The sequence below is a fragment of the Ambystoma mexicanum genome, chromosome 6p, assembly GCF_040938575.1.
Source record: "Ambystoma mexicanum isolate Mex_15411 chromosome 6p, UKY_AmexF1_1, whole genome shotgun sequence".
Classification (NCBI taxonomy): Eukaryota; Metazoa; Chordata; class Amphibia; order Caudata; family Ambystomatidae; genus Ambystoma; species Ambystoma mexicanum.
The window spans coordinates 1523498880-1523518663 of record NC_090935.1 but is presented as its reverse complement, the minus strand read 5'-3'; positions in this window follow the sequence as shown (position 1 = coordinate 1523518663).

The window sequence follows — 19784 nt, the reverse complement described above, 5'->3', positions numbered from 1 at the left end:
CCAGAATTGTCATCCTGAGAACATAATGATAAATGAGGAATCCTCCCCACAAACCGGTTCTAGTGACTGTCTCCAGCTAAGGGGGAGCACAGACCTAAGAGAGAAAGGGGATTCCAAAATCCCATCTATTTCAAGATGCCAAATTTTTATTACAGGTTCCCGAACTCCGACACAGAAAAGTGTCCAAAACCCCACAGTATCGCAGCCCAAAATAAAGAAACTGACTGGCCGGTTTGCCCAAAATGCCCATTTCATTTGCCCCTTGGAGGAGAAAGAAGGGAGGTTCTATGCTCCCGTCCGAGTGCAAGGGCAATGTGCATTTTTAGCACTGGTGGACACTGGATCCTAAGCCACTCTTCTGTCCAAAAGGGCCTTTGAGCCCATGGAGCCTGGAATGACTCCTCTATTGGTGAAGCAATATCGCATGCCTCTCGAGTCTATGGAGTCCCTTACAGAAATTATAAAAAACTTAGAGTCCTGTGGGATAATTCGGCCAGTCCACAGTAAATTTAATAATCTGGTACTGGGGATTTTAAAACCAAATAGCCAATGGAGACTTTGCTGAGACCTTAAGGAGCTGAACAAACAGATCCACATGTCCTGATGGCCTCTTCCCTACATTGATCAGGAACTAGCCCAGATCCAGGGGTCAAAGGTGTACACCGCCATTGACCTGACCAACCGATGCTGGACACTACCCGTCAGTAGGGAGGACCAGTGCAAGCTGGCCTTTACCTTTGGGGGATACAGTACACATGGACCCGGACTTCCTTCGGATACATAAAGTGCGGCAATTAATTCAACATCTTCCTACACAAGGCCATGCCGACTTGGTTGAAAAGGGGTAACCTGGCCTATGTGGATGATGTCCTTATTAAAACCTCAACTGTGGAGGAACACATAGCTAAAATCTGCTATGTTCTGACCCAGTTGAGGGTTGCTGGAGCAAAACTGTCCTTCCAGAAGGCACAATGGTGTAGGACCTGTGTCAACTTCTTGTGACATGAAATGACCCCTGAGGGTCTCTGTCCCCAGACAAAGAAAGTGGAAGCACTACTAGAACTGAAAGACCCCACAACTCTGCGTGAACTAAGGATCCTTCTTGGACTGACTAATTATAGTAGGAAGTTCATTGAGGATTACGCAGAGGTCACAAGACCCCTGGTTCATCTGTTGAAGGGGGGGTCAAGTGGGAGTGGGCTCCAGAACAAGCCGAGGCAGTAATACAACTCAAAAGAAGGAGTTCTTCTTAGAGACAGGGTTCTCGAATACAGCCTTAACATCAGTATTATATCAAAAGCATGACAAGGTAAATAAAGTAATCTCCAATGCAAGTAAGACTGTATCCTTTGTGGAGGAAAAATTCAACGATTGTGAGAAGGCACTCCTGGCAATGGTGTGGGCATTGAAAAATTAACGCCCGTTCATCCAGGGGGAGCACATCATAGGGGAGACTCTGCACCAGCCTTTGCAATACCTCCAAAGTGACAGAATCCAGGCAGGAAATGTAAGTAATTCCAGAATTACTTCCTGGATTCTGTCCATGCAAGGCTTTTCTGTGAAGGTCAGATATGGGCAAAACAAGAAGAGTCCCCTCGCGCAAGGTTTGGCTGACTTGCATGATTGTGCCCGAGAAAACTGTCTTGAGGACGAAAATCTCAAAACCCAAGACAACATGGAGGTGTACCAGAATTCCCCGCACAAGGTCTATGAAGAAGAGACATGCAAGGGGATGCCCACAGTTTATGTGGATGGGTGCTCCGACCATGTTGACAACAACAGGGAAGAGGAACTGGTGGCTGGCGTTGGGAACGCCTGGGTGGATGATGCCCCGGAGCCCTCCGCTGGGTATAAGATCGGTCCCCTTAGTAGTCAGGTGGTGGAGTTGATGGCAGTTCAACAGGCCATCCTCACTGCCGTGCAACACAGACTCCACAAACTGGTCATAATCACTGATGCAGATTATGTCCGGAACGGGTTCGGGGAGCACCTGATCAATTGGAGAACAGAGGCATGCTGTGTGCCAATAATAAACCACTTAAACATGGCAAGCTCATACAAAATATTGATGATCTGGTCACCTCTAATGGGATGACCATCTATTTATTTCGATAAAAAGTAACTTTGGTGAGACAAAGGGAGTCCTAAAAGTACACACACCTAAGGTGAGGTCACTTCACTGGAACCAATCAGCCCACAGGGAGGAGAGAACACTTGTAGCCTGGTCTATCCCATGCAAGGGGTAAGTACAGAGTATTTCCGCCCAGACAGTAAAAATTCTATGATGTCATGCTACCTATCTAAGGGGGAGAGAGGGAGAAACAGGATATTCAACATAAAAGATTCAACCAAATCCAAGACTCTAGATCCAGGTCCTGAGGCAGCTGATCCCATCCAGGCAGAACCACCTATCCAGAACTACATTAATCCCAATAATCCAGGGAGAAAGGAGGAAAGGCAGCTGATCCCTTTAGGAGAACCCAGTGACCAGACTCTTTGCCCAGCTGACCCATTCCGCTGTCCCCAGTGACCAGTCTTGGCCCAGCTGTTCCCCACCAGGAGAGCCCAGCTGACCCAGTAACCAGATCTCTTGACCCTGCTGCCCCTGACCAGATCCATGGCCCCGCCGTCTAGAGACCCTACTGGCTGTCCCAATTACCAAACCCAAGCTAGCCAAAAAAACTGCATATCCCGCTATTTTACCTTGCATCCTGTTCAAACCCTATTAAAATCCAATAAAAACCCTAGTCATTTCCCAAATTGCCAGTATCCTCTGTTTACCCTTTCCATAGAAGAATCTGTGTTAGTCCATGCCTGTTAGCATATTTGTTTTTCTTTATTTCCTTCCGTTACCTGTGTAAGTCCCTAGTATCATTTGGAATAACTCTATTAATTTCCCTATAAAGAGATCCACGGTGAGTTGGTTGTAATTCGAGCTTAACCTCCTCATGACAAGTGCCTTTCATTAACAATTATAGTCTTTAAAAATGTAGTCTCAGTAGAACTAATCATTGCGCTAACAAAACCGATTTTGCCTGTGTAGTTTGCTTTCTTTAAAAAAAATCCGATTTGCATTTCCCATAATAAAACCCCTATCATCATCCCATAAGAGTCATCCCTTCCCCCTCAGCATCCTATCTGTTCTGTACCTTTGTTTCCCATCCCAAAACCGATTTCCGATTTTGATTGCTAAGCCCATTTTCCTAGCTGCTCGCCAATTTCAAGCCTGTGTGAAATAAGAAATTGCAATTCTGCCGCGTGTGATTTTTGTTGCATTGTTTTCCTCCCAAAATCGATCTTCTCACCTTTGTTCACGTTGCTTTAGTACCCTGCTGAGTAGCCTGTAAGCTTCCTGGTCCCTTTAGAACAGCCACACACATTTCTGTTCTATCTATCCTACCGGAAATGTAAACTGATCGCTAAGTAAACAGTGAAATCCGAGTATGCCATTTTGCTCATTTTGAAGGTTTCCATTTTTTATTTTGGCCTCCGATTCTGGGGTGGTGGGTCGAATTTAAAAAATTATTTTTTTCCTTCTTCTTGCTGACTCCTTGCCACTGCTTTCCATCCACACAGAATTTAGTTAGCAGTTGTTTGGGGGAGTGTTGCAGGGGGGAGTGCATGACATAAGTGCCATCTATGATTGTGAAAAAGTGACTTTGTTTCCATTTCTATTTAAGTTTTTGTAGATGATGTCAGAAAGTTAAATTAATTGTATTACAAGATTTTGTATTTGTGTTGCCACACTGTGGTGGCTGCTGCCCTATATTTCGTTTTGCTCTGATTTTCATTTGAAATCTGAAAACAAATAAATATTTCTTAGTTACAAACTGGCCTGGTTCATGGTCCATTGCAGCACGGGGTGTTTGTTAAGGTGGGTGTGAGACGGGTTGGGTGCCTCTTCAAGAAAGAATCCAGGGTTCAAATAAAAATAAAAGGGCGTGATTTATTGTGCCCCACCTTGAGTGTCAGTGAAAGAAGACTCTGGCTGGAGTGTGCCATTCCATAAAATCCATCACCATAGAGAGATATATGCAGCCTTGTTGTGAGGAAATGCCATCTGTGTGAATGAGCAAGTCCAAGCCTTTTAATTTTTGTTACAATGTAAAGTGATGCCGGTTGTCTGCTAATCAGGGCTCACTTTGTAAATGCTCCATGCTGAAAAAAAGTATAATACACATACGTTCCCTCACCTGCGCACTGTCTACTGACATACCAGTAGCTGCCACTTAGTTAGGCAACATTGCAGCCACAGAGTACCAGGGGCTATCTTTATCAGTGGGCACCATGATAGAAATTATATATAACTGTGTATCTCCAAGGCCTGGCAGCAGTGGGTTAAATATGAATAAAATGCTACAGCCCAACTCGTGATGAGGCCCTTACTGTTTAATGGAGTCTGGTAACTCCATAGGCATCTGCTTTGTGCAATGCCACTGAGAAGTCCCTTGGACTTCTCTTGATGTTTAAATACATTTTCTTGGGTGAACTACTATTCCCAAGAATAGTAAGGTGACTTTTGTCTTACTTACCTTTTCTTTTGTGGGTCCAGCACACACCACCCTATGTGGAGTGCTGGGGGGTTACATAGTAATTCCCCTCTCTTTTTTTTCCATTTCTTGTCAGTTAGTGCTTTCGGGGCTACAACTCTGTTGTTTGAATCAGGATTCAGACCGTGGCTCACATGGCTCGGCTCTATTATCAATTCTGTTCAATCTATGCCTTTGTCCCCCTAAAGGACATCTGACATCAATGAAAAGTAAAATGTGTCAATTACGCAGATGACACCCAAATACCGGTGGATCTCAACAAAAGTAGTGATGCCCCAGCCAAAAGGATCAGAGAGTTGTTTGCTATGTATCAAACAATGAATGGTTTTAGAGAAGGTGTGGGGATGATATACCACAGCTTGAGCTTGCATCTAATTTAAGGGAAATGTGTTTTTGGGTTGGGTGCCCCTGTTTATGTAGCATTTATAGATATATCATCCGCCTTTGACCATGTGGAACGGGGCCACCTTAGGAGGCAGTTGACAGCCACGAGTACACCCCTGCCCAGTGAATTGTCTGGTAAAGGTACACATTGGGAATAGTGCCAGAGTCTGATTTGATACTGAAGGGGAAATGACAAGGCAATGTGTGCTTAACAAGGGGTACAGTAAGGTTGTATGCTGGCCCCCTATCTATCCTTTATACTAACGGATGTCTTAGCTATTTTGAGCAGGCTACCCCTGACGTGCCTCACCTTGGCATCAGGAGAATTTCAGTACTGTCATATCCATATGATGCTGTACATTTGGCTAGAACACTGAAGGCCTTGCAGATATCTCTACAAAAAACATGGAAGATCACAGGCTAAGGGTCAATGCCAAAAAGTGCAACATTGTGTGAGTTTCAAAACCTAAGCATGGATTGAGGGAGATATTTTGCAATTTGCAATATCTGCCCCAATGCCACACATTTGATTATTTAGGCATTAGATTTAATAACTGTGAAAAACCAGAGGGTGTTTCACAACCTAGTCCCCGGGGATACCATACTCAGGTGGCCAGGGGAAGGCCTCGCTTTTGGATCACGACCCTAGAGGTGGACAAGCGAGGGAGGTTCACCTGTGTAAGGGGGCCTCAGGGAGTGGCGAGAAACACCCTGTGGTGAGACATGGTATCCCCCTTTTCCCACAACCAATCTAATCCCTATCCTTACTTATTTGATGGGAAACTACAACTAGCTATGGTATTCAGCCATGGATTCTTTGCGTGTTGCACTAATATTTTTCTTTTGGGCTTACTAGCCATGGCACTGGAAATGTCAAACCATTACTTTGTTGCCAGACACCCATTGCCCCCTGCACACTAGGTTCAGGCATTGCAGATGTTTTTTCTAACTCTTTATTCCCACGATAATTTCACAGGAATTATTTCCAAAAACAGAAATTCCTGCGGTAGAGTAGTGATTCACCGATTACCGCAATAACGGGGAAAATTCCTCAGAATTAAAAAGTCTTTCACATTCTCACAGGTACTCAACATGTGTCCCCCTTCACTTTTCCAGGTCCCCTCACTCCATTCAATTGCCTTTTCCCTCCCTAATCCTCTCCTATTACCTCCTATCACTCATTGCTTCGTGTGATGCACAAACTTTTCTGCCCATGTTTTGCAGAGTTGCCACTGTCATTTTGAGAGATTCCTGGGGTCTTCCCCTGTAAACCAAAAATGTTTTACCCGTAACTGGCTCACCAACCCACCACCAAATCTTCAACTTCACATGGTGTCTTCTTTCCCACTCCCAACCTCGAGCGTGATGTGATTGCTATTGCTATTACTATTTATATAGCGCCTACATCCAGGCCATTAAAGTGCTGTGGTTCAAAGCGATCAGTGTTCCCATAGGAGTGATTACATAAACAGAAGAATTTGAGTCTCTTTCTGAAGTCGAGAACATTATTAGACACTGTAAGGTCTTGGGGGAGTTTATTCCAAAGTCTGATGGCATCCTTTTTTCCTCCTCTAAATTGCGTGTTGAGTTCTTTCATTTGTGGCTTCTCCCGGTAATAATGTGGGAATCACTTGTGTCGAGCACAAAAAAAGTTGACACTTCATTTCTGAAAATCCTCTCTGCTGCAAAGCACCAACGCTGATAAGTATAAAGGTTTTAAGGAATGGGGGGGGCCCACATGTTTCTGTTGAATATTTTAAAAACTACTGGATGGATTTACCCCAAACTGGTAAAGGAAATTAAGTTATTATTTCTTAAAAACTGCACTTTTTCTCTATGGGAAATTGATTGTGACTAGGCTGAAAATAGCCTTTTTATGTAATCATTTTTTCATTTTTTTAACAAATTGTTCCCAAAATTTCTAGTCTGCGCGCATCCTTGAAAAACTGTTGGTTCAGAAAATGTCATCCAAATCCATTCAGCCAGTCAAAAGTTATTAGTCTCCCTCAACCTGTCTGCTGTAAAGGACCAAGACCGATATAAAGGATTCAAGATGCAAGGGGCACCCCATTCTCTGTCGAATATTTTAAAAATTACTGGATGGATTTACCTCAAACCAGTCAAGCAAATTAAAACAACACTTTGTGGCCATATTGTTCCTTGTTTGGTTCAAATGTGTCAAGCGGTTTCACGCTATGGCTGTTCAAAAACTGCACTTTTTCTCTATGGAAAAATGAATGTGAGTAGGCGTTTTTATTTTGTCTTAATAACTTTTTCATTTTCTAACAAATTGTTCCCAAAATGTCCATTTGGGTGGGGCTCTAGACTAACTTTCTCTTTGAAAAATGTCATCTAAATCCTTCCAGCAAGTCAAAAGTTATTAGCATTGCTCAGCTTCCCTGCTGTAAAAAGCACAAAGGCCGATATAAAGGTTTTAACGAGCAGGGGCCACCCCCTTCCCCTTCTCTGTCAAATATTTGAAAAACTACTGAATGGATTTACCCCAAACCAGTCTAGAAATGTAAGTCCATTCTTTTTGCCCAAGAAGTTTCTTATTTGGTCCAAATCTGCCCTGTGTTTTTTCGCGCTATGACTATTCAAAAACTGAAATTTTTCTCTATGGGAAAATGAATGGGCCAAAAATTGTGAAACTGTAATGTTTTGTTTTCTTAATAACTTTATTTAATTTTAAAATATTTAGTTCCCGAAATAGGCAGTTTGGGATGGGGTCCTTGACAAACTTTAAGTTATTAAAATGACATTCAAATCCATCCAGCAAGTCAAAGGTTACTAGCAATAGAATTTTGGAAGAGAATGGCTGCTTTTTCATTTCTGAAATGCCTCTCTGCCGCAATGCATCATGGGGAGATCACTATTTTTTTCAGAGAAGTGGGATCCCCCTTCTCCATCCAATATTAAAAAAGCTACTGGACAGAATAACCCCTTAGGATTTGCGTGTCAGTGCTTCATATTATTTCGGACCTGGTCCAAATCCGTGCAGTGGTTTTTCGTTGACCTTTTTGTCTGTGAGAAAATGAATGGGGAGCAGACTGAACATGCTTTTATTGTTTTCTTAATAACTTTCTTATTTTTTAACGGATCCTTCCCAAACATTCTAGTGGGGCGGGGGTGTATAAAACTGTCTGCAAGATTTCAGCTAAATCCATCACATGGTATAAAATGTATTGGCAATTCATTTTTTCGATGTCCTATGGAACTCATGACTCACCTGAACTACAGGATGTCGACCGCCACCCTATCATTTTTAATTTTTTTTTATTTGTATCTCTTTTTATGCCTAACCCTGAACCCGAGCTGCCACCAGTATTGGATCACGAGGACCCAGACATTGCGGCATCCAAAGAGGACTTTGCTGAAAGCTTCCAGGATTTTCAGGATTCATTTTCTGGTTCGTTCCAAGTACAGTTCTCATCATGCATGGCCGAAATCAAGCACTCACTTTCCAATTTTGGCAAAGAAATAGCTGCCGTGGTTGACTGGGTTGAAATAAATGAACAGGCAATTCAGGAATATACACAAAAGAGTATACAAACAGATGAAACACTAGAGAACCTCTCAAGGACCGTGCACAACCTAGAGATCCGCTGTGAAGATTTGGATAACAGATACAGACGCTCTAATATCCAGATCAAGAACGTTCCATAAAAGGTAGCGGACTCAGAGCTGAAAGACACAGTGATGCATATCTTTACAGACCTGTTGGTGACTGAAGAACCCCTGTTGATCCCACTGGATAGGGTACACATGTCGGGCCAAAACAGATCATGTCCAGGAACATGACCTAGAGACGTCCTGGTGGCCTGCGCGCAATACCCACAGAAAGAAATGATCCTCAAAGCAGCAAAAGCCTCAACACCAATCGCATTTAATGGAGCAGAGATCCAACCATACCAGGACTCTCCAAAAGCGCAGGGACATGCATGCGGTGGTAAAGACCCTCAGAGCACATTGCATCAGGTATAAATGGACATTTCTGTTTGGCTTGGCCTTTGCCCTAGATGGCAACGACACAGGATCTTGTCTAGGAATCATGGACGATTTGGCGGATGTTACCATGGCGAGTAAAGAAGGGAGACCCATCAGACACACCAAGCCGTGGGAATGGTCCACGGTGGACTGCCAAGAAGAAAATATGGGGCACAATGCAGGATGAAAGGAGAGTCTGCCTAAGAGGACCCACTCAGAAGACATCTACCTAACTGTGCAACTCTGGAGTCACTCTGCATGGAGCGGAGACAGAGCACACATCTTGGAACCCTTCTGCTCTAAGTAGCGGATGGGGGTTTTAGGATATACTGCACTATGCCCTGGGAAATTTGTGGATCCACAGCTGAGGGCACCCACCCCAGGATACAAAAGGTACTGTGGTTTTCACCAAGGGACATTCAAGTGGGGCAAGGGTGATTTGGGAGATTTGAAAGGGGTATGTTCCAATGTACAGTTGGGAGCGGGGGGAGGGAGAGAATACAGAAATGTATGGGGTGCTATGTCCACTATCGACCAGTCACATACCCAGATACACACAGGCATTATGGAAGCTCTACCCACACCAAGCTAATTCAAGTGTATGTCGATTAACATCCGGGGGATAAATACCCCAATAAAACGTAGGAAGCTCGAAAGCAACTTGGAGCGACACCAGCCGGATTTGGTGGCGCTTCAAGAGACGCATATTCGCTATGCAGAAAGACATAAGTTGCGCCTCTGATCTTGTAAATGCTGTGGGGAATGTTACTGATGAACTCATAGCAATTAGGTTGGGATCTCAGATAAAGGTTACACGCAGCAAGGCGCATAAAGAAGGTCGCTACCTTTTTGTGACCTTGGAACTGGGCCCCCAGACACTAACAGTAGCTTATATATATGCTCCCAATACAGGATAGGAGGGCTTTCTCAAGGTGACCCTAGCACATTTGGAGATGTTTAGGAAGGGTGAACTGATATGTCTAGGAGACTTCAATTTAGCCTGGGACTCTAAAAGGGACCGTAGCACAGTTACACAGTACACTCAGTCCCCCCTTACAACGCACTGAAGCAGAAATTCACCCTCCTGCTCCGGATAGATGTCTGGCCAGCCCTCAGAGGCACAGAGAAGGGGCACACATTTTAGTCTCATGTGCACGGTTCTTTCTCGCGCATAGAGTATGTATGGGCCTCAATCCCATTCTTGGGGAACAACACGCAAATCATGTGCCACACACCAGTGCTTTCGGATCACTCCGAAATATCAATTGAGCTAAGGGTTCAAAATGTGGGCCATGTTTATGGGCTTGGAAACTTCCGAATGAACTCCTCAGGGATCAGGTTATCAGAGATACAATAAGGGAGAGGATTGTGGAATTATTTGACCTAAACCAATCTGGGGGCTATTGGCAAATGTGCTCTAGGATGCCTTGAAGTCAACTATACGGGGGGACTTGATAGCAGAAGGGACCAGTAGGCATAAACAGAAACTCAGGCTTGAATCAGAACTAGAAGATGATCTTAGACGCGTAATGAGAAACATGGAAACACAGGCACGGCCCTCAAAACAAAAAGCCCTCTGCATAGCCATCAGCTGGTTGAACCTGTTCCAAACAAAAAAGGCAGAGAAATCGCTGCTATACCTGAAGCAGTAATATTATCTTAAAGCCAACAAGGCAGATCTACTTCTAGCCAGACAGCTCTGGCAGAAGGCAGCTTCTCAGACGATACAAAATATCCAACTTCCCTTGGGCAAAATCACCACAGAGACCCCAAACCTTATTGCTCAATTCCACACATTGTATTCTACCCTATATCAATCAAAGACCCCGGATACAATACATCAAAAAAGCATACTTAGATAAGGTCATACTTCCTCAGTTAACATCTGCAGATAGAGAAGGACTAGTAGCTGACATAACTCAGGAAGAACTACTTAGGGTTATCCGAAACCTCCCACTGAACAAATCCCCGGGCCCAGACGGACACCCTGCTCTCTTTTATAAAACCTACCAAAACATCCTAGCCCTGAGATTAACGCAATTATACAACTCATATATATCCTCAGGCCAGATCTCCCGCCTCTATGGAGGAAGCGAAAATTGTGCAGTTCCCCAAGCCAAGTAAGGACCCGTGTAACTGTGGGTCCTACCGTCCCATAGCCTTAATGAGTCCTCACGCCAAGATGTATGCAAAACTTCTGGCAAACAGGATAGAAGACTTATTGTCCTTGCTAATTTACCCAGACCAATCAGGCTTTATACAACAACGTCAAACACACAACATACCTCCGGGTCCTGGGTGCTAAAAACAAAAGCAATAAATAAATAAATAATATGCCATATCCTAGAGAAAGTAGAAAAGAAAAACATCTCTGTGGTTCTACTCTCGCTAGATGCTGTGAAAGCCTTCGACTGAGTGGAATGGTCCTTCCTGTTCCAGACTCTAGTGAAAATGGGGTTCGGCCCGAAATTCATAGATAAAACCAAACTCAACTATGTCCTCCATACTGCTAGACTCCTCATTAACAGCCAACTCTTGCTCCTCATCGTGCTACAAAATGGCACCAAACATGTGTGTTCTCTCTCCCAACTATATTACACAATACATTTGGAGCCACTGCCAGCCCGGATCAGACAAGCCAATGATATATACGAGGCATCAACATTGGGGGGGTATCGCACAAAATCATGTCATATGCTGATGTCATGCTACTACTAGCGCTGGACCCCCTGAACACCCTCCAGACAGCAGCGCAGGAGCCAGAGGAGTTTGGCAAAGTAGCTGGGCTAAAAATGAATACTAGCAAATCAGAAATTCTAAATCTCTCCCTCCATGACAAGGATGTATCACTCCTACGCACACACACAAAATTTTGCTGGGCATGGGAGGGGGTGAAATTGCTGGGGGTCATCACTACCTGCATGATAGACAGGCTATATGAGATAAATTATCCCACCTGCTACAAGAAATCAAAACCCAACTTGTGTAATGGGGCACACTATCAGTCTCATGGCGGGGGTGCATCAACACGGGAAAGATGGTAACGCTACCCAAAACACTATACATGTTCAGGCACTGCTGGTCCGGGTCCCGGGCTCTTTCTTTCTCAAACTGCATGGTGTAATCTCTGCATTCATATGGAACAACAAGACCCAGCAGTTAGTTCTTAACATACTAATGGCCTCCACGGCTAAGGACGGTTTGAGCATTCCGAATTTCATGAAATATTACCATGCAGCTCATATAAGAGTCCTAAAAGAGTGGTCGGCAGATGCTGTGGAGAAAAGGTGGGTCCAGATGGAGTGGGCATTGGGGGGGGCATACTTGAGGGATGCTCTCTGGCTACCTAAACCGGATCACCCCCAAACATACATATTAGCAAGATCACAGGCCTGGTAGATGATGTCTGGGATACAGCAGTTCGCACGTATCACTTAACGTGTTTTCCCTCAACCCATACACCTATATTTCACAACCTGCAATTTACTCCAGGCCTCCAGCCCCAGGCATTTGCTAATTGGAAACAGGCCTGGTGTCACAAACTGCAGGACATCTTTAGTGACAAGGAACCGAAACCCTCAACACAATGTAGGTTGGAACTGGGACTTTGAGAGACCAACAGGTTCCAATACTTCCAAGTCAGACACTGGGTTCTCGCACCCCCTAACAATAAGGCAGCGACCAGCGAGCTCACCCCCTTTGAAAAATGTGTCACTTTTAAGCCAGGAAACAATGATCTAATTTCAAACATCTACAAGATCATGGCAGACACGGCTCCCATGTCATCACCAAGATACAATCAGAGCTAGGATCAGACACTAGCTTTGTATTGATAAGCTTTGTATTTCCTTGTATCCTTCTGCGCATTATAAATGAATAAACAAACAAACAAGCAGATCCAGTTCACAACGATGAATGGGAAGGAATTCGGAGGGCGAAACCCAAATTTGCTAGATCCATCCAAATTCGGGCATTCTGGTACAAACTCATGACACAATGGCACTATAATAATAATAATTTGGCGTTTATATAGAGCTACAAACCCTCAGGTATCTGAGCGCTGCTTATTATTACCCATGGTGTGTGGTGCTCATTTATCGACCTCGGAAGGATGAAAGGCTGAGTTTGGCCCCACTGGGATTCGAACCTGTGTTAGCAGGTTCTGCATGGATGTCAAAGTGAACACTCTACTCGCTGTGCCACTTGACCGGCACTATACACCAACCCGTCTACCTCGGACGAAGCCACAATTTACGGACAGGTGTTGGAGGGACTGTGGGGAGACCGGGGACTGGCTGCATGTTTGGTGGGGCTGCCCGGTATTAGGAGACTATTGGAAAGATGTTGATGCTTTAATGACACAAGGGTTCGGCCTACAGACTCCCAGGTTTCCCAAGTCATGCTTAATAGCACTCATTGAGTGGGACCTGCGTCAAAGCTCCAAACAAGCCTGCAAAGCCTTTGTTATAATGCAACTGGCTGCTCTTCTATTAATTGCACAAAAAGTCGAAAGGCCCGCCAAGAATTGGCGAGTGGCTCTCCAAAGTGTAGTACTTTCTAGCGCTCAAATGGATCACATGTTCTATACAGGAGGATCAGTTCAATTTACGAAAGACTGGGATATAGTTCTGAAAGTTCTCAGGAATGACAAACATTTCTTATTGTCCTCAGAAGCTCAGGATTCTGGGTATTGCCTAAAACTCTTTTGTACACAACCGTTTTCATGCACTTCATGAAGGGGAAGGGGGTGGGAAGGTTGGAGGGCTTGGAGGGGGGATGAGGAAGGAGGGGGCTGTACTGTTTGTTGAGTTTGTGATAAACAAAAATGCCAATAAAAACAATAATTTTAAAAAAGAACTTTCTGTCATTACCCCAGGAAACTCCCAATATAGCCCTTAAATTTGAATTAGGCCTTTTGGGCATTGGTTACACTATAAGGTTTAAACTTGGTCCAAGGAAGGATTGGCTATTTATAATGACGCCATGATTGACATCCTCAGGGGCAATCATTGCAACACCTGGCTATGGTTCAATCATATCAAAACCATCTTACAATTAATAGGGATGGGCAATCTATTGGATAGACCTTTAGACCAATGCATATTGGAAGTGGGTTCTAGTAGATTTACTCGAACAAGCGTACCAGACAACCCTTACTACTCAATAAATGACATTTGAAAACTTCTATTGGTTTTGAAAACTATCTTACTTGGATTGTTGTGCCCTCTGAAAAGACTCTCTACATTATGTTTCAAATAGGTACTGTGAGAAACCTGAGGGTATTCTCACTCCTACTCTCCTGGGATGCTCTGGGCAGGTGGCCAAGCAAAGACCATCACTATTGGATACTGACCCTTGGGGCAGAGAAGCAAGGGAGTATCACCTGGGTGGAGGGTCCTTGAGGATTGGGATGCTCTTGGGCGAGACATGGTATCCCCCTTTCCCTATTGGCAACCAACCTAACCCTCCCCCAACCTTTATCTCATGAGGATAGCTCAGTGGCAACATGCTCTCCTTGGAAGCAAAACGACACAAGCAACACAGGTTCGATCCCTGGGTCCGCGCTTATAAACCTCTGGGTATTAAGCACGTTATAAATAACCCGACATATCATGTCATATAGGCTATTATAAGCCAGTCCCCCTTGATCTTGGTTAATTGTAGTTGTGAGGGCAAGGATAGGTTTTGGACGCAGACAGACTTTTAAGTTGAACTCTTTGACACAGACTTTCCATAGTTTTGTTCAGGTAAGGAAACAGGGTATACATTCAACAGTAGAATCTTTATTAAATATCAGGATGGGTGTACTGCCTAACTTTCCCTATAGCTATGGTGGTAATTTCCCTACCTAAAGGTATTATAATAATAATAATAATTATTATTATTATTATTGTTATTATTATTAAATAAACTAAGGAAAGTATATGTCTGTCTGTGTCAAAACGTATGCTTGCCCTCACATCTAAAACGAAAATGTAGTGTAGGGTTATTCTAACTCAATAGTGTTCAAAATAAAGTCTGGAGCAATCTCTAGCTCCCTTCCCCAAGTTCAGGATACAGTTCCAACAAATATAGACTTCAAATGTTCATGACTTAGGTTTCTCTTTCCCCAAGCTTGTAGCACTGATTCACCAAACATAGTTCCAAAGGAGCTCATGGTTCCCTTCCCCATGTTCAAGCACCGATTCACAAAACAAAGTTCCAATATTCAGCTCTATCTTGTTTCAGGGTTGCTTTCACAATTCTCCTAGATTTGTTGGGACTTTCTGGTGTAGGCACAGTTGACAGGCCGCATGGCCCACCCGCTACAGGTCGTGCAACCAGTTGCCCTTGCCCCAGCTTTCTGTCACCTTGACCCCAATTGCTTTGGTGGTTCCCAACTAACTCAAAAGATTTAAAGGTTCATAGGTTAATGATTTATCTTACTTGGCACTCCTTTATCTCTCTTTCGCAACTTCCACTATTTTGGGTTTAATTTACAACCTTTATTTCTATTTGTTTTGCTAGTTTGGTATTTTGCTGACATTTCACTGGCTCCCCTCGAGTGCTCATTCACAGCTTCCATTCTCTTTTCAATAGTATTAACTGTTCTTATTACTCACTTTCTCAGTGTCCTTAATTGATCAGAGACATTAGAACATGTTCACCTTCTCAGACCCTAATATATTCTTTCCACACAATCTGTTTTTAACCTTGCATTTGGTTGATTTTGTTCTTCTGCTTTTATCAGAGACTTTCGAGAACGTGCCGATTGCATGCGACCACTCTGTTAAATATTTCAGTAACTTTCAATGGATTTGATTGTTAATGTAACATTCAATTATTCTTGCTGTCATCGAAGCTCGTAGACATTCGTAAGCATACTGGCGGCACGCGCCTACTCTGTCACAATGCAGCCTCTCTTCCTGCATTTGCGTACCGGTTTTCTTCACACACATAAATTTACAGGTCACATTTCTCGACATCACAGCTCTTCTACTTTCACGACTTCTCAACGAATGAGATCAGGGTCTCGTCACCTGTCCCTCATGCACTCCTCCGTCGAGGGGAACGAGCATCTTCAGAACCAAACGGGAAGGGCCAACACTCCACATGGCTTCCTTCCTCTGACCTCACTGGCTCCCTCAAGAGACGGTTCCCTCACCACACTTTTGCAGAGTGCCCTGCTCTGCAAGTCTCCAGTGTTCTCTTGTTCTGCTCTCCTCTGGTTCACAACTGTCCACTTTGACTTCCCTATTGCTCTCCCTGCTCCTCTTCCTGCTGCTCTCTACTCCTCCTGTCTTATGCTCCACCTTTTATGCACCTGACCCCCTCTCAAATGGTCTCAGGTGTGATCCTGGATTGGGCTTGCCTGATTATAGTTAAAGCAACCAGTGGAACATGCCCGACCTTCAGCTCTATAGTCTCCAGGATCCCTCTTCTTCATACCAGTACTATCGTGGTGTTTTCTCTAGGAAGTCTGCACTACTCTTTGAGGCATCTTCCTCTTCTCAGTACTTTGTGCAATTTCAGGTGGGTAATTAGGATATGAACAACAATATCCTACAAAGGCTGAGGGAGAGTTAGGTCATTCAATGTCAGGAAAAAGGGGGTTCCGTGTCTCGCCCTCTGGCACCCTCTCCCCAATCCCCAAGGACCCTCTGCTCAAGTGATCCTCCCTCGCTAGTCCACCCACAGGGTTGGGACCCAAAGGCAATGGCCCTTCCCTGGCCATCTGGACAGAAGATCCCTGAGGAGTAGTTATGAGAGTGCCTTCAGGTTTCTCGCAGTTGTTACCATCTCAAATGTTCCATTGTAAATTGTGAAAGTTGTATTTCTTTGTTGCATTTTAGCATTCATCAGGCACATTTTTCTGTACAAGAAGTCATATGTTCATTGAATAATAACTAGGCTGTGGTTTGTATTTTCCCTTTATTGCCAGTCTCTAGGAGCACATTAACTATCTGCATTGTAGAGTGCCTATAGTACACTTGGTAAGTCAGGGTATAGTCAAGGCTGCTAACTTCATGTTGGAGCTTAGTTGGGTGGTCATGTGGCTTGTCATGTCAGTGTCTTTGGTTTAGACTTCACATGAGACTAGTTTATAATGTAAGTCTTGTGTATCCAATAATATTGTTTTGCAGGAACTACCAAACTTGTAGTTGTTGCAATAGTGTCTGCAAATTTTGTACAACATGTCAGGGTTTCAAAGATGGTTATGTACCACAGGTGCAGGTTGATATATGTTTGTGGCAGATTTTCTCCTGAAGGTATGGCCTCCTTGGCTTAGCCCACCTCGCTGTGCCACCTATAATAGGGACACCCTTCTGCCTGCACACCAGACCTCAGTGAGGTCCTGAGAAATGAGTGTGACATTTAGCACTTTCCAACACGAGTGCGATATTTAGCACACTCTATAACTAACACAGCCTTGATTTTTTTAGAGTTCTGATTTTCATTTATCTTCATTTGTTGGTTCTGCATTAATATATGTTATACAGTGATGACAACTGGATATGCAAAATTGAGGTATGCACAGTCAACTGTCATTGGTTGTACCTTTTGTTTTGTTTTGTTGCTTGCAATCATCATTGCACTGTTTAGTATGTAATTGTACTATGACAAATGAGTCTAAAAGAAGTCATATAGAAAATAGGAAAAAACACTTTTTCAAAAAAAACAATGTATTACAAGATTTAACAACAAATGCTGTGTGAACTCAAACCAGTCTGAGTGTTCTTCCATAACAGACACAGAGATATCCCTGTCTAGTGAAACATGAAGAACTAAATATATTTACATGAATAAAGTGTGAATAACCAAAAGTAGATAGGACGCCCTCCCTTTGTTCCAGTGCCATAATTCGCCTATATTTAACAGAAAGGTAATTTCTGACCTTTATTTCCAAGTTCTAACAATAGTGTAGTTTATTTATTTCTATAGCGCTACAACAATGGGCTGGAGGCATATGCGCCCTACAATAATAAGAAACACAAAAGCAACAAAACACAAACAAACATACAGAAGAATAAATCTTGAGATAAACATATTCCTGGAATCAAAAATAAAATCAAAGAGATTCCAGAATTAAAATGACAAAAAAATCAACCCTTTTTAATCCAAGAAAAAATGTAGCTTGGAGGCTGATAATGTAACATTACAATTTTTAAATAGACTCAAAAAATAAGGGAGATGAGTCTGGCCACAACCAATAATAATAATACAGTCTTTGTTTACTCCTTGGTGCCACTCTTTGAATGTACCCCTAAGTAGGAATCTAATATATTGGGTTCGGACACAACCCGGGCCCACTCTACTACGCAACAAAAATAGCTTATTCCTGAGTGCTTCTCTGGTTTCCTGTATCTCAGGCCTGTCCACATTAGTAATGATAAAGTTTCTGTGATCACTGACAAACTTCCTTACGTTAGGGTCTTAAACCCAGGCAGTTTATCTTTTTTGATGTTCAGGTTATCACTGGCACCCTTTGAAATAGGAGCGAGACAAAAAATAGAGACAGCAGACTCTACAATTCCAGGAGCGGCCACCGTAACAACAGTGGAAGCTGAGCACATAACCATGGTTTGAGGTTTGTTGTTTTCCACACCGCCATTTACCTTTCTATGGCACACCATCGAAGTAGGTTGAACCAATGTGTCTGGCATATAAGAATGTGCATGTATAACAATCAAATCGCATTGGCAGGCCCTGCCCATGCTCTGACGGTGCACCTGAGTGTGGCAGGACATATCAGGTTTGTATGGGGAGGCGTGTTGTCGGGTGATTTCCCGGGGGACGGCAGGGCCATCCGCAGACATCCGGGGCTGGGGATGCCCCAACTCCTCCCACGTCCCAAAGGAGTATGAGGCACACACTATGTGCGTCACCTGGGAAAACTATCCCCAAAACCTAGCGCCACTTCGGGTTGGCTCCCCGAGTGGTAAGATCAGTATAGTTACCTATAGAAAGGATTGTTATTGGGTGAGGAAGGGTCAGGTGGTACGCGTGGGCCGTCCCTAACAATTGCTACAACAAATTTGTTACAAGGGGACACTTGGTGATTGGCTAGTCTATATTGGCATCATGATGCGCCCCTCGTATTCTGATTGGTTCATCCGCGAGCCCCCAAGCCGGGGACCATCGTTGTTCCCAGCTCGCGGTGTACCTCGTGCTGGCAACAATGTGTGACTATGTGTCAGTGGCAGACAATGGACAGGTCTGACTATTGGCTAATGCGCATGTCTTTCCCATCGCTGTAGGTGTCCAATTTGTCTCTTTATTGTTGCAGACTGCGTCCCAGACGTGAGACCCCAATTATTTTCGGTCCCGTAGGCCTTGGCATAGTATCAGGTTGGCTTGGTCATGTGTGGTGAGACCGTGGCTGGAGCAGAATTATAAGCATTTGATTTGTATTTCGGCTCCGAGGAGCGTTTAGCAGTGCCAGGTGTAACCTTGGCGCGGGGAGCGCGGCATGTAGATTGCAACATTGCGGCCTTGGCTGTGGGCTCTCGTTGGGGCTCGTTCTGCATGGTCAGCGCTTAGCAGTTTGTCTGAAAGGCTTCTGGCTGGGGACTCTTGCTTTGCAAACTACCTGGGCCTAGTTTCTGGGTGGCGGTATATGTTCCATAATATGGGGGTCGAGAGTGGTGACAGAGTGTAATATGGATTAGTAGATATGTAGGGTGTCGTCTTCATGGCGTTAGTGGTGAGAAAGCGTCTGTAAGCATATACACAAGCTCTTCAGGCATCTTGCGTTTCTGCGGTGATGTAGATAGCCTATGGGGAACATAACAACGATGCATGTCTGTGGGTATATACGGTCCTCTGTGTCATAGCACTGAGTATGTTCTTCGTGTATGCTGGTGTGTGAGTGACCGATGTGCA